Genomic DNA, 14,252 nt, shown 5'->3' with positions numbered 1-14,252 from the left:
ATGTTCTAGAGCCACCTAAGCAACTCCATCCAGATAAAAAGCAACAGAGGGTCCTGTGGCACCTTTGAGACAGGTGCCACATGACCCTCTGTTGCTTTTTACAGATTCAGACTAACACGGCTACCCCTCTGATACTCCATCCAGATAACTCACCTCAACACCATTGGACTCCCACATGCTGACAGACACTTGACAGTGGGTATGTCTACACTATTGGCCAGTATATCAGGACTATATCATACAAGGTATGTTTACACTGCAATCAGGAGCACACACAGATGTACCTGAGCTAGCTTTGATCCAGCTAGCTCAAAGCTAGCTCAAGTAACAACAGCAGTGAAGCCACAGCAGTCTGGGTGATGGCTGCTCAAGTATGTACAGTGTCCTGGGGGGCAGGGCTAGCCTGTGCAGCCATGGCTCACTGCTATTGTTACTCTATCAAAGCTAGCTCAGTTGTGTCTACACATGCTGCAGTCACACCTCCTGATTGCAGCGTAGACACACCGTCTGTGATATGGTACTGACAAAGTGACAATGTTGCCACACGGTCAGATCTGAAACACCCAAGCACATTTTGCAAGTCATAAAATAGTCCCTTCTTGGAAATTTCAGATTGTTGTCATTGCTTCACAGACGATAGATAAGCAGCCAGGCCCCTGCCCCATATCTGAGCAGAAGGGTTGGACCGTTTACAAACATGATTCACCATAATAAAAGTAAGTGGGCTTTGAATGTTGAGGCAATAAAAACTGACGTGATGTGAGACATACCATCTGTTGTCTAGCTTGTTGGTAATTGAAAACTTAAGTCAGTCTCCTCTATTTCAGTACAAACAGCTTCCCACAATGCAGGAGAACAGCCTAACATACATGCTCCTGCCTGAGGTTTTAGAGAAATGTATGGGCGCTCTCCTGCTGACATCATATAAAGGCCACAGAAGTATTTCCGGTACAGGTTTGTAACAGCTTTGTCACTCAAATTCCCAGGCTGAGATCACAGACACACTCTTTGGAGCAGAGAATTAGCAGCTGCACTTTTCCAATTGATGTTACCTTAAAGAGGTCACATTGGCTTATTATGACCTTGGACTATTTAATGCCTGCCTAGTGTAATGTGTGAAAAAAATCAGGATGACTACTGGAGGACAAGGCACTTCTGAGTGATACTATCATTTCTGTCTTGGGGCAAAAGGGAGCTTAGCTGTGGGCTATCATGGTCTCCTCTGTCCCCACCCTCACCCCTTTTATTCCTGGACTGATGTTGCTGGATACAGCTTAACAGGGCTCTGCCATAAGAATGTTTCCAGAGGCTATATCTTCTCCTATGACAATTCATACATAAGAACAGCAAGCTCAATTTTCTTTTTACACTATAATGCCATTGACTTCAGTGGAGTTACTCCCAGTTTACACCACGGTAAGTGAGAGGAGAATCAGACCCAGGCCCAGACTTTGATCTATGCTACGACCCCTTTGCTCTGCTCCTGTAACACAAAGAGGCCTTCAATGGACAGCTGAGCATTCTCTGGCCTGGGTGAATCCTCAGCTGATGCAGAACCAGTAAACCAGCACTACGTCAGCTCTTCCCATTCCCCATCATAAGAGGCATGAGGACATAGGGTTGCCAACTTTCTAATTTCTGAAAACCAGACACTACAGCAGAAGCACCAGAACCTCCCCCTCCCTCTTACCCTGGGATGCTGGCCCTGGCCCTCCTCTTCCCTCGAGGCCTTGCCCGATTGCTCGTTGCTCTCCCACTCCCCCTTCCTCATCGCTCCATCCTCTCCCCCCTTTCCTCCCCAAAGCTGGACTCCCTCAGCCCCAAAGCTGGGACGGGAGCGGCAGCCCCTGACACAGAGCCTGCCTGCCCATGAGATGCAGGTAGGAGGCAGCCCTGGCTGAGCAGGGGCTGGAACGGGTTGATGACCCGGCACCTCCCCACCCACCCGCGGTATATCTGACCAGACACTGTACAGGTCCCCTTTCGACCTGACTTTCCGGTCAAAAACTAGACCCCTGGCCACCCTACTGTTGAGAGGTGTGCACTAGCAACATCTGGGTAGCGTAAGGCTGCCATTACAAGTCAATATAATGTGGGGTAGCCCTAAAGCTGTTCTAAACCATGCCTGAACCAGCAGCAAATTGCACCTCCATGCACAAGTTTACAATGCACGTTGAGATCCTTCTGGATGAAAGGTGCTATAAACACACAAGGTGCCATTATTATCCATGGTTTCTGAAGGTTTTAGCCAATGCCCATTTAACTCCAAGGGAGTCTCTCCATCAATTTCAAAGTGTATTGAATAAGCCCTGAGAGAGGTTGACTAGAGGTTACAGCTGCACAGAGTTGTGAATGCTCGATAGTCTGCTCAAGCTAAAGCACTAAAAATAGCAGCGTAGCTGCAGCAGTATGAGGGGTGGCCTAGGCTCACCACCAGAGTAAGTGCTCAGGGTTTGGGCATGATTGTACTCGGGCAGCCAGCCTGTGCTGCTGTGGTTAAACAGCTATTTTTCATGTGCTAGCTTGCGTGGAGATGGTGTCTGGCTACCTGTGCTGGGAAGCATGGTCCCATCTGCAATGTAGACATACCCTGTGTGGTAGGAGGAGAAAAGTGCAGTGGGCCTGGCTCATCCACCAATGCTAGCTACACCCCTGGGTGCTGGGTAAGTAATGGGGCCCCTGTTCTAACACCCCACACATCTACCAATGTAAAGAAATATATAAGGCCCATGATTTATTTACGTATGAACAATGACTATTTAATCCAATCTCAGTTAATGGTGTTACGGTGTTCTGGATTCACATGAATGTAAGCAAGAGCAAAATCTGGCTTAGTAAATGCTACAGAGGAAGGAGACCCCCCCCCCCCAAGGTCTCTGCCAATCTGACCTGGGGGGAAATTTCCTTCCCAACCCCAAATATGGCTATCAGTTAGACCCTGAGCATGTCAGCAAGACCCACCAGCCAGACACCTGGGAAAGAATTCTCTGTAGTAACTCTCAGCGCTCCCCACTTAGTGTCCCATCACTGACTGGTGGAGATATTTGCTGCTAGCAGTCACAGATTGGCTACGTGCCATTGTAGGCAGTTTCATCATACCATCCCCTCCATAAACTTATCAAGCTCAGTCTTGAAACCAGTTAGATTTTTTGCCCTCACTGCTCCCCTTGGAAGGCTGTTCCAGAACTTCACTCTGCTGCTGGTTAGAAACCATCATCTAAGTTCAAGCCTAAACTTGATGGCCAGTTTCTATCCATTTATTCTTGGGTCCACATTGGTGCTTAACTTCAATAATTCCTCCCCTCCCTGGTATTTATCCCTCTGATGTATTTATAGAGAGCAATCATATCTCCCCTCAGCCTTCCTTTGGTTAGGCTAAACAAGCCAAGCATCTTGAGTCTCTTCTCGTAAAATATGTTTTCATAGATTCATAGATTATAGGACTGGAAGGGACCTCGAGAGGTCATCGAGTCCAGTCCCCTGCCCGCATGGCAGGACCAAATACTGTCTAGACCATCCCTGATAGACATTTATCTAACCTACTCTTAAATATCTCCAGAGATGGAGATTCCACAACCTCCGTAGGCAATTTGTTCCAGTGTTTAACCACCCTGACAGTTAGGAACTTTTTCCTAATGTCCAACCTAGACCTCCCTTGCTGCAGTTTAAACCCATTGTTTCTGGTTCTATCCTTAGAGGCTAAGGTGAACAAGTTCTCTCCCTCCTCCTTATGACACCCTTTTAGATACCTGAAAACTGCTATCATGTCCCCTCTCAGTCTTCTCTTTTCCAAACTAAACAAACCCAATTCTTTCAGCCTTCCTTCATAGGTCATGTTCTCAAGACCTTTAATCATTCTTGTTGCTCTTCTTTGGACCCTTTCCAATTTCTCCACATCTTTTTTAAAATGCGGTGCCCAGAACTGGACACAATACTCCAGCTGAGGCCTAACCAGAGCAGAGTAGAGCGGAAGAATGACTTCTCGTGTCTTGCTCACAACACACCTGTTAATACATCCCAGAATCATGTTTGCTTTTTTTGCAACAGCATCACACTGTTGACTCATATTTAGCTTGTGGTCCACTATAACCCCTAGATCCCTTTCTGCCATACTCCTTCCTAGACAGTCTTTTCCCATTCTGTATGTGTGAAACTGATTTTTTCTTCCTAAGTGGAGCACTTTGCATTTGTCTTTGTTAAACTTCATCCTGTTTAACTCAGACCATTTCTCCAATTTGTCCAGATCATTTTGAATTATGACCCTGTCCTCCAAAGTAGTTGCAATCCCTCCCAGTTTGGTATCATCCGCAAACTTAATAAGCGTACTTTCTATGCCAATATCTAAGTCGTTGATGAAGATACTGAACAGAGCCGGTCCCAAAACAGACCCCTGCGGTACCCCACTCGTTACGCCTTTCCAGCAGGATTGGGAACCATTAATAATCACTCTCTGAGTACGGTTATCCAGCCAGTTATGCACCCACCTTATAGTAGCCCCATCTAAATTGTATTTGCCTAGTTTATCGATAAGAATATCATGCGAGACCGTATCAAATGCCTTACTAAAGTCTAGGTATACCACATCCACCTCTTCACCCTTATCCACAAGGCTCGTTATCCTATCAAAGAAAGCTATCAGATTGGTTTGACATGATTTTTCTTCACAAATCCATGCTGGCTGTTCCCTATCACCTTACCTACCACCTTCCAAGTGTTTGCAGATGATTTCCTTAATTACTTGCTCCATTATCTTCCCTGGCACAGAAGTTAAACTAACTGGTCTGTAGTTTCCTGGGTTGTTTTTATTTCCCTTTTTATAGATGGGCACTATATTTGCCCTTTTCCAGTCTTCTGGAATCTCTCCCGTCTCCCATGATCATCCTAGTAGCCCTTCTCAGTACCTGTTCCAGTTTGAATTCATCTTTCTTAAACATGGGAGACCAGAATTGCACACAGTATTCCAGATGAGGTCTCACCAGTGCTTTGTATAATAGTACTAATGCTTCACAACTGGAAATACCTCTTGTGGTGCATCCTAGGATTGTATTTGCCTTTTTCATGGCTCTATCACATTAGTGGCTCATAGTTATCCTGTGATCAACCAATTTATTCAGCTCTTTCTCTTCCTCTGTCACTTCTAACTGATACATCCCCAGCTTATAGCAAAAATTCTTGGGTTTTGTCCCTTTTTTTGTTTTGTTTTGGTTTGGTTTAGGTGCGGTAGTATGAAATGCTATACATTAGTTATTCATTAGTTTTGTTGACCAATGTATAGATAGCCATTTTGCACCCAGTGGAGCATTTTCAATTGACCAAGTGACTAAAATTGTGGATTAGTGATTAGAAGCAATTTGGGTCAAAGATGTTCTTAGATTGTTAGCAATTAAGAAGAGGGACTGTCTTTATCTTTGTGTCCTGTAGCATGATTAGCACACAGCACTAAGCAATAATAAATTAATAACAACATGAGCTGCCCCTAAGAGAGCAGCATGGAAGACCAATAATTAATAGGCTAATCTGTCTAAATTATTAGTTGCTGAAAACATGGTTTAACTGATTGATTGTTTCCAGGGAGTTGTTTTAACATTCCAGTGCCTGTTTCTGGTTGAATTAGAACTATAAAAGGCTTGTTTGCTTTTGCATTGTGTTTTGAATAAATGAGATCCTGTATTTATACACCCAACATGTGTTTTCTGTAAGGCTCTGGATCAGTTTGCTTTTATCTCAGTGAAGCACAAAGACTCGGGCAACTGCAGTCCATGGAATCCTACAGCACATGGAGACTACAGGTACCAGCATGCAATGCTCCATCTTGTGCCAAGATTCTTCTCTGCTTTTACAAATCAGGTGGGGCCCTCAGGCATTTGGCAGCTTGACAATGGGTCAGCAACATTTTGGCAGCCCTATTTAAAATGTATATAAACCTAGCAAAATAATCCCCTCCCCGACGACAGTACATGTGCGCCCGAGAGTAGTACTTTTTCTCTCTCCTGCTGTAGGGGAACAACCACTGCCACAAATGTGCATGGCAATTACTAGTAAATCCTGCACTGAGAGAGAAGATGTGACCCTTGAAACCGAGGACAGCACAGGAATAGATACGGAATAATGAACAGAACTGGGAAGTGAGCAGTGGAGGAAGGATTGTGACACAATCAGATCCTACAGCAATGGAGACCATATAAGTTCCTTAGACAGGCAACAGTGTTGCTCCAAATCTTCTGATGGACGTCTATACTCAGCACAAAAACCTACTGCTTAACAAGATTGTCTAGCTTAGGCCAAGCTTGCAAAAAATAGTCCTACTGATTTCAGGGGGACTATTTGAGGAGTAAGCTATTACTCATAGTAACAGTGGCTGAACCTAGCCCTTAGTAAAAGAAGTCTTTTCTAGGCTCTCATTCTTCTCGCCCTGTGGAGCACACACAATTTCCTTGAAATCACTTAAAAGAAAGAAAAAGTTTCATAGACAGCAGAGATAAAACAGCCTTTTCGTTAGTATAGAATAGCCCTGCCGAGCATGCCCCTCATTCTACAGTGCATCAGAGAACAGCAGGAAGGAAGAATGCAGCCCTTTGGGAGAGGAAGGGGAGAAAGAATGACAGCCCTCACCCCCGTTGCATCTGCCTTGTTTATTTATCACAAACTGCAACGAGAAATGGTGTGGCACAGTGGGACTGGGTGAGGAAAAGGGAGATTCCAAGGTAAAACACAGACTTGCTTCACAAGCAGGGTGCAGACTCTGCCTGGCTCAAAGTTCAGAGTAGGAGGGGTATGAATGGAGATCCCCAAACACTGAAATCAGTGTTGCCAACTCTCACAAATTGATGGCGAGTTTTGTGGTATATGGTGTTTTTCTTAAAGCCCCAGATGTGGGAATCAGACTCTCAGTTTTCATTTAAAAATAAGCAAGTTTCTAGCCGTCAAAGCTGCAGAGAAAAGATTGAAAACCTGACCTGCGTGCACTCTAAATGCTCAGAAACCAGAGGGTGAATAAAAACAACTCACAATTTAAAAAATCTCATGATCTTTAAAGCCAATCTCATGATTTTGAAAATAAGCTCATCATTGTGTGTGGCCAGAGTTATGTGTTGTGAGCACTTGGGGTTGGCAATAATGCTGCACTGGGGGGGGGGAGGGCAGTTATTGACTCTGGCCACACAGCCCCAAGCCTTGGGGGGCAGTTATTGACTCTGGCCGCTAGACCATGCAGCCCCAGCTTGGAATGCACAGGCATGACCGCGGGCCTATCAAGACTCATGGCCTACCCCAGAAGGGGACCTGTCACACAGCCAACAAAGAAAAAACAAACAAGAAGGTTCGCAGTTAGCATGGCATACCTAAAACCCAAGTGCTTTCAACTGATCCAAGCAGTGTGGTTATTCCTGTATAACCCCCTTTTCCAAAGGATGTTAATGTTTAAGTATTTAATAATGAAAATGCCGTGTTATTAAGTGCTCACCTCTGTGATTACACAAAGCACTCAGGTATATGCACGAACACCGAGAGAGTTTGAAGCACTCATTAGACAATTTGATATTCTTCCTTTGATCCAGTCAGTTTTATTCTTATATCAGAGACAGCATTAAAACTTATTCTTAATGGAGTGTGTATGATTTATATATGTTCATAAGGATTAAATTCTACCCTTGGATATGGACATGCCGCTGTCAGTGATGTCAATGGGACTGTGTGCCTGTATCTGAGAAAAGAATTTGGTCCAATACTCTGTGTAGGTGGGTGCACGCACGCATCCATGCAGTAGAAAAACAGTCACCTTCTTGTGATGGGTTGGGTCACAGAAACCGCCTTGGGACTGCCACCTGATATGCTGAGACTACCTCTGAGCCTGTTTTCCCTGCCAGCTTGAGACTTCAATACCCTGTCTTGTTGAGCCAGACATACTAGCCTGCTGCAAACACAGACCCAGGTCTGAACCACGTCCTCTAAAAGCTGCAGACTTAACTGAAAACAGCTTAAGAAGTGCTCCTGTCTCTAGTACCTAGATACCCAGTTCTCAATGGGGTCCAAACCCCAAATAAATCCGTTTTACTTTGTATAAAGCTTATACAGGGTAAACTCATAAATTGTCCGCCCTCTATAACACTGATAGAGAGATGTGCACAGCTGTTTGCTGCCCCAGCTATTGATCACTTACTCTGGGTTCATTAATAAGCAAAAAGTGATTTTATTAAATACAAAAAGTAGGATTTAAGTGGTTCCAAGTAATAACAGACAGAGCAAAGTAAGTCACCAAGTAAAATAAAGCAAAACACACAAGGTTAAGCCTAATACATTTAAGAAACTGGTTACAGATAAAATATCACCCTCCGAGATGTTCCAATAAGCTTCTTTCACAGACTGGACTTCTTCCTAGTCTGGGCCCAATCCTTTCCCCTGGTACAGTCCTTATTCCAGATCACGTGGTAGCTAGGGGATTTCTCATGACTGCAGCCTCCTTTGTTCTGTTCCACCCCCTTCTATAGCTTTGGCACAAGATGGGAATTTTTTGTCTCTCTGGGTCCCCACCCCTCTTTCTAAATGGAAAAGCACCAGGTTTAAGATGGATTCCAGTATCAGATGACATGGTCACATGTCCTGTGAGACCTCAAGCCTTCATTCTTCCTGGCCTGACTCACAGGAAGGCTTGCAAAGTAAACAGAGCCATCTACAATCAATTGTCCTGGTTAATGGGACCCATCAAGATTCCAGACCACCATTAAGGGCCCATACTTTGCATAATTACAATAGGACCTCAGAGTTATATTTCATATTTCTAGTTTCAGATACAAGAATGATACATACATACAAATAGGATGACCACACTCAGTAGATTATAAGCTTTGTAATGATGCCTTACAAAAGACCTTTTACATGAAGCATATTCCAGTTACATTATATTCACACTTATTAACATATTTTCATAACATCATATGGAGTGCAACGTCACACTTCTATCCTGGAAGGGTCTTTCATCAATGGACACTAATGATTCATTGAGAATGGATAGGAAGAATAATAGGAGGGTGTTCCTATCAAATACAAAGCTACGGTACATAGTATTTCAGTTTGGTTTTACCGCAGTCGAAGGTGAAAGTACAAGTTACTTGATAAAAGCCCATAAAAGCCCAAGTCTCTTGATAAAAACCAGAGATACAGGACTGTAGAATTCAAATGTTTTTGTGCCGAGTTCCTGTTTGTCGCTCATTTCCCCTCTCTGTCTCAACCCCCACTCTATACAGCTCTTCCAAGATTCCTAAAGGAAGAGTGTTAGCTGCCAGCACAGAACTTCCTGCTTCATTCTGAAAGAGTCTTATCTCTGCAATCTTCATGCTATGCAAAAGGGGATTTTTGTAACATCATTATAAGCCTTCCTATGGACCAATGGTATTTTCTCATTGACGGTTCTTGCGTTTCACTTTCTTGGAAAACAGTCGGTGGTTTTTCAAATTTCAGGTTCCAACTTACTCTCTGTTGCTGTGATTTCTATACAACGAGCTAGTCTAGGTTGCCTTTCTTATTTTTAAAGTCCTCCAAAGACTTGCATGGGGACCTCATAGATTTTGTCTCTCTCATCTTTCCTCGGTTGTTTTTTCCCTTTGGTTTTCCCTTTGGCAGTGGACGTGATATATCTCGACTTTAGCAAAGCTTTTGATACGGTCTCCCCCAGTATTCTTGCCAGCAAGTTAAAAAAGTATGGATTGGATGAATGGACTATAAGGTAGATAGAAAGTTGGCTAGATTGTCAGGCTCAATGGGTAGTGATCAATGGCTTGATGTCTAGTTGGCAGCCAGTATCAAGCGGAGTACCCCAGGTGTCGGCTCTGGGGCCGGTTTTGTTCAACAACTTTATTAATGATCTGGGTGATGGATTACACCCTCAGCAAGTTTGCAGATGACACTAAGCTGGGGGGAGAGGTAGATATGCTGGAGGGTAGGGATAGGGTCTAGAGTGACCTAGACAAATTGGAGGATTGGGCCAAAAGGAATCTGATGAGGTTCAACAAGGACAAGTGCAGAGTCCTGCACTTAGGACGGAAGAATCCCATGCACCACTACAGGCTGGGGACCGACTGGCTAAGCAGCAGTTCTGCAGAAAAGGACCTGGAGATTACAGTGGATGAGAAGCTGAATATGTGTCAGCAGTGTGCCCTTGTTGCCAAGAAGGCCAACAGCATATTGGGCTGCATTAGTAGGAGCATTGCCAGCAGATCGAGGGAAGTGATTATTCCCTTCTATTCGGCACTGTTGAGGCCACATCTGGAGTATTGCATCGAGTTTTGGGTTCCCCACTACAGAAGGGATGTAGACAAATTGGAGAGAGTCCAGCAGAGGGCAATGAAAATGATCAGGGGGTTGGGGCACATGACTTATGAGGAGAGGTTGAGGGAACTGGACTTGTTTAGTCTGCAGAACAGAAGAGTGAGGGTGGATTTGATAGCAGCCTTCAACTACCTGAAGGGGGGTTCCAAAGAGGATGGAGCTCAGCTGTTCTCAGTGGCGGCAGATGACAGAGCAATGGTCTCAAGTTGCAGTGGGGGAGGTCTTGGTTGGATATTAGGAAACACTATTTCACTAGGAGGGTGGTGAAGCACTGGAATGGGTTACCTAGGGAGGTGGTGGAATCTCCATCCTTAAAGGTTTTTAAGGCCCGGCTTGACAAAGCCCTGGCTGGGATGATTGAGTTGGGGTTAGTCCTGCGTTGAGCAGGGGGTTGGACTAGATGACCTCCTGAGGTCTCTTCCAACCCTAATCTTCTATGATTCTATGGCCATTCTCCTCTCTGACCTTCCTCATTACCTTGCCATTGGTGGTGCAAGAGCTTTTTCTTCCCTGAAGTTCTGGTAATCTAGAACAACCCTCCTGCGTCTCTCCACCTCTTTCACTCTCCTCAGTGTTCAAACCTCATTGCAAAAGCATGCCTTATCTCCAATGCCCCATAACTCTTAATTCCTCTATCCCTCTGTTCTTATAACATTTAACGCTGCAAATAGTCTTAGGACTCAATCTGTTTGAAAGAGAAAATATAAAATATAAAGTTGTACTTGGCAAGGGAAAATTAGATCACTTTTCTCACTGACCAAACATTTGACAAAAACACTGCTGCTGTGTCAGTCTTCTGGCAGAAGTGTCTTTATTGCTCTGTAGATTATAAACACAAGAGTTACTCCATTACCAGTCTCCATCAGCAGGAGTCACTGTAAACAATGGGCTATGAGCACTGTCTGGGGATGCTGACAACTCCTCTAATGCCACTCTCATAGGCGCTGACTCCCCCTCTTTCCTGTGGGTGCTCGACCCCCACTCTGTCCCCGGCTCCGCCCCCACTCCACCCCTTCCATGAGTCCCCGCCTGGCCCTACCCCAACTCCGTCCCTTCCCTGGCAAAATTCCAACTCCTTCCCCAAATCCCCACCCCAGCCCCACCTCTTCCCCGCTTCCTTCCCTGAGTGCACCACATTCCTGCTCCTTCCCCCCTTCCCAGAGCATGCTAACAGTGCCAAACAGCTGTGTGGCGGCGGCCTGGCAGGAAGCGCTGGGAGGTAGGCAGAGGAGCCGGGACGTGGTGCTCTCAGGGGAGAAGGAGGAGGTGGGGGGAAGGGCGGAGCTTGGCTGCCGGTGGGTGCAGAGCACCCACTAATTTTTCCAACAGAGTCGGTGCCTATGACCACTCTGTCCCACCAGTAAGTCACCTTAAGCAGCACTAGGATCATGGGTTCAAACTCCACTCGTTACATTTACAGAACCAAAGGTGGCACAGGTTGACTCCTCACTGCTAATTAAGTTACTGTCAAATTCAGTGTTTATTCAGATGTGTAAGCAACTTGCATGGATGATCGGAAGCTAATGAGGGACACTTTAGACAATATGAATCATCTCTAACTCCCCTGATATCTTTGTGGCCCATGGTGTGGACCTGGCATAATTTTATCTTTCATTATTTTTATAAATGTGACTGAGCAAATAGGACCAGTATGGTTGGCCATCATGGCCCCTTTCCTTTTTGTTCTCTCGTGACCTGCCCTGTGTGATCCCTCTGAGTGTCAGGTGGTTTCCATGCAGCAAGATGAGGTGCTTTATCAGAGTCCATGGACTTCTAGCTAAATAATGGGGCAATTAGGGGGTTTTCAGCCCTGTGAGTCAATCTAGGGAAAGGACCTCCCTGCCAGGTCCTTCCTTTTGAATAGAAGTTGCAACAAGAGGCTTATCAACCCTTGGCCACATCTGCACATGGTGTGAGTCAGTTTAACTCCATTCACTTCATTCTTCACTTCCTCTGCCAGCTAACTAGTGATGGTTCAATTGCTGTGACAATCACCCCTTGGAACAAAGCATCAGCTGGCTCCGGGTCTGACCACACACTTTGGGGGAAAAGAACAGCAGCAGCATTGTGCTGCCACGTAGGAGCCTGAGTTTTCAAAGCACCCTTACCATTTCTACTCTTCAGGTGGTTCTGTCCTGTAGAAAGTAAATCCTGGCACACACACAAGGGCAGGATTCAGAGCAGTTTACATGCAGAGCTGCAGCAGCTAACAGCTTGGGGGTTGTCATGGCTTTTGCACTAGCCTCCAAGACCAGTTGAGCTGGGGTTCTCTGGTTTCGGCAATAGGGCAGCCTTAAGGAGACACACCAATACCAGAGCCAAAAGGGGTTCAGAGCACCAAAGAGGTCTGAATTTCAGGGAGAAAGTATGCAATTACATCACACGCCTCTGGTGGCTGGAACAGACAGGCACAGTCATCCTGGGTGAACTGCTTTCCCTTCCCTTCTCAAGGGAGAGTGCATGTCTCATGGCTGGTGGTGGTACAAAACACATCTGAGAAGACAAACAATTTGAGCAGGGGAGACCCAGAATGCAACATGAAAACCAGAGGGCCCCAATGCAAGCCAGGAAATATCCCAACTACTGCATTTGGACAGTGAATGATCCCTGACTCTGGTTGGAGGGCCAAGAGCCTTGACTAAAATCAGTGAGGAGAGAGGGAGGCCAAACTGGAGACCATCTGCCAAAAGAAAACAACCTAACCAGGGACCGGGAGAGAAGGAAGAGGAAATGGAATCAACCAGAAGGGGCAGTCCAGTCGACACTGAACAAACATGCTGTTGCAGAGGAATTACACTGGAATTGCCGATGGCACCCGGCCCCTTCACACTCATCTTTCAAATAAAAGCATGACCACGTAACCAAGGAGCCTGTCTTTATCCCCTTTGCTCATGGCAGCCATTGGGAATGGACAGCACAAAGCTTGATCAGTAATGTGAGACAGTCTCTTGCCAGGGTGTGTGAGGAAAGGATTGGACTCTGGAGGATTAGTACAGGTCTCCTCTTTGGAGGAGGTCAGTCAGTTTGGCAACAATTTCTTGCCCTCTGCAAGGAGCAAGGATCTAACGGGGTCAGTTCCCTCTCTAGTGACGATGCTCCTAAGATCTGCTATCCTGCATTTTCAGCGATGTCTGAATTCAGGAGAAACAGGTTTTATCTTTTGTTGCTGACTGATTTCACTTTTGCTCTCTAATTAGGTCACTCCCATCAGCTCCACAAGAGACCCTTATCAAGCCAAATCTTGGCAGGCTATGGCTGTGCCTGTGTCAGATGTGAAAGGAGCAGGTGGCCATGGCCTCAAGCTCTATTGTTTCCCCATTGTGGTCCTCGGGGAATGGTTAGCAATACAGGCAGCCTCGCTGCAGGCTGCAGAAGTTAATTTGCCAGCAAACGATAGCAAACTCCAAATTGTTGCCATCCCCACTCAGCAGCAAACAATAAACTATTAATATTTTCATGACTTGAAGACCCATGTGGTTTGCCAAAGCAAGATAATTATTCAGCTAGTTAGAACAACCTCTATCAGACAGCCTTTTGTGATGCTCTTTTATTACTGGGTCCTGTAGTCATTGTCATTTCATATCCTTGGGAAGAGCTATAAAGATTCCATCTTGCCCTCACCAGCACAACATTGTGCTATATGGCGCTGGGCCTTTACACACACTGTCCCTCAGAACCTGAATGGGGGTCTCCACTAAGATCCATCTGCCTCCAAGGAAGTTGGAGATACTGCCTTTCTGTGGAGTGCTATTTTTCCTAACCTGGAACTTCTTTATCTACTAAGGCCCCAGCATGGTGTTAAACTTACTGCGCTTCTAAAGGTGCTACCTGATATAACTGGAGAGTCTCCATCTGCCCAAGGCCAGGAGATCAGGGAGAGGATTGTCTTTATCACTGAGATATCTTTTCCCACAAGCTCCTTAGCAGGA

Source organism: Trachemys scripta, chromosome 4 (genome assembly GCF_013100865.1).
Source record: "Trachemys scripta elegans isolate TJP31775 chromosome 4, CAS_Tse_1.0, whole genome shotgun sequence".
In the NCBI taxonomy this organism is placed as follows: Eukaryota; Metazoa; Chordata; order Testudines; family Emydidae; genus Trachemys; species Trachemys scripta.
Note: the sequence above shows the minus strand (reverse complement) of the source record.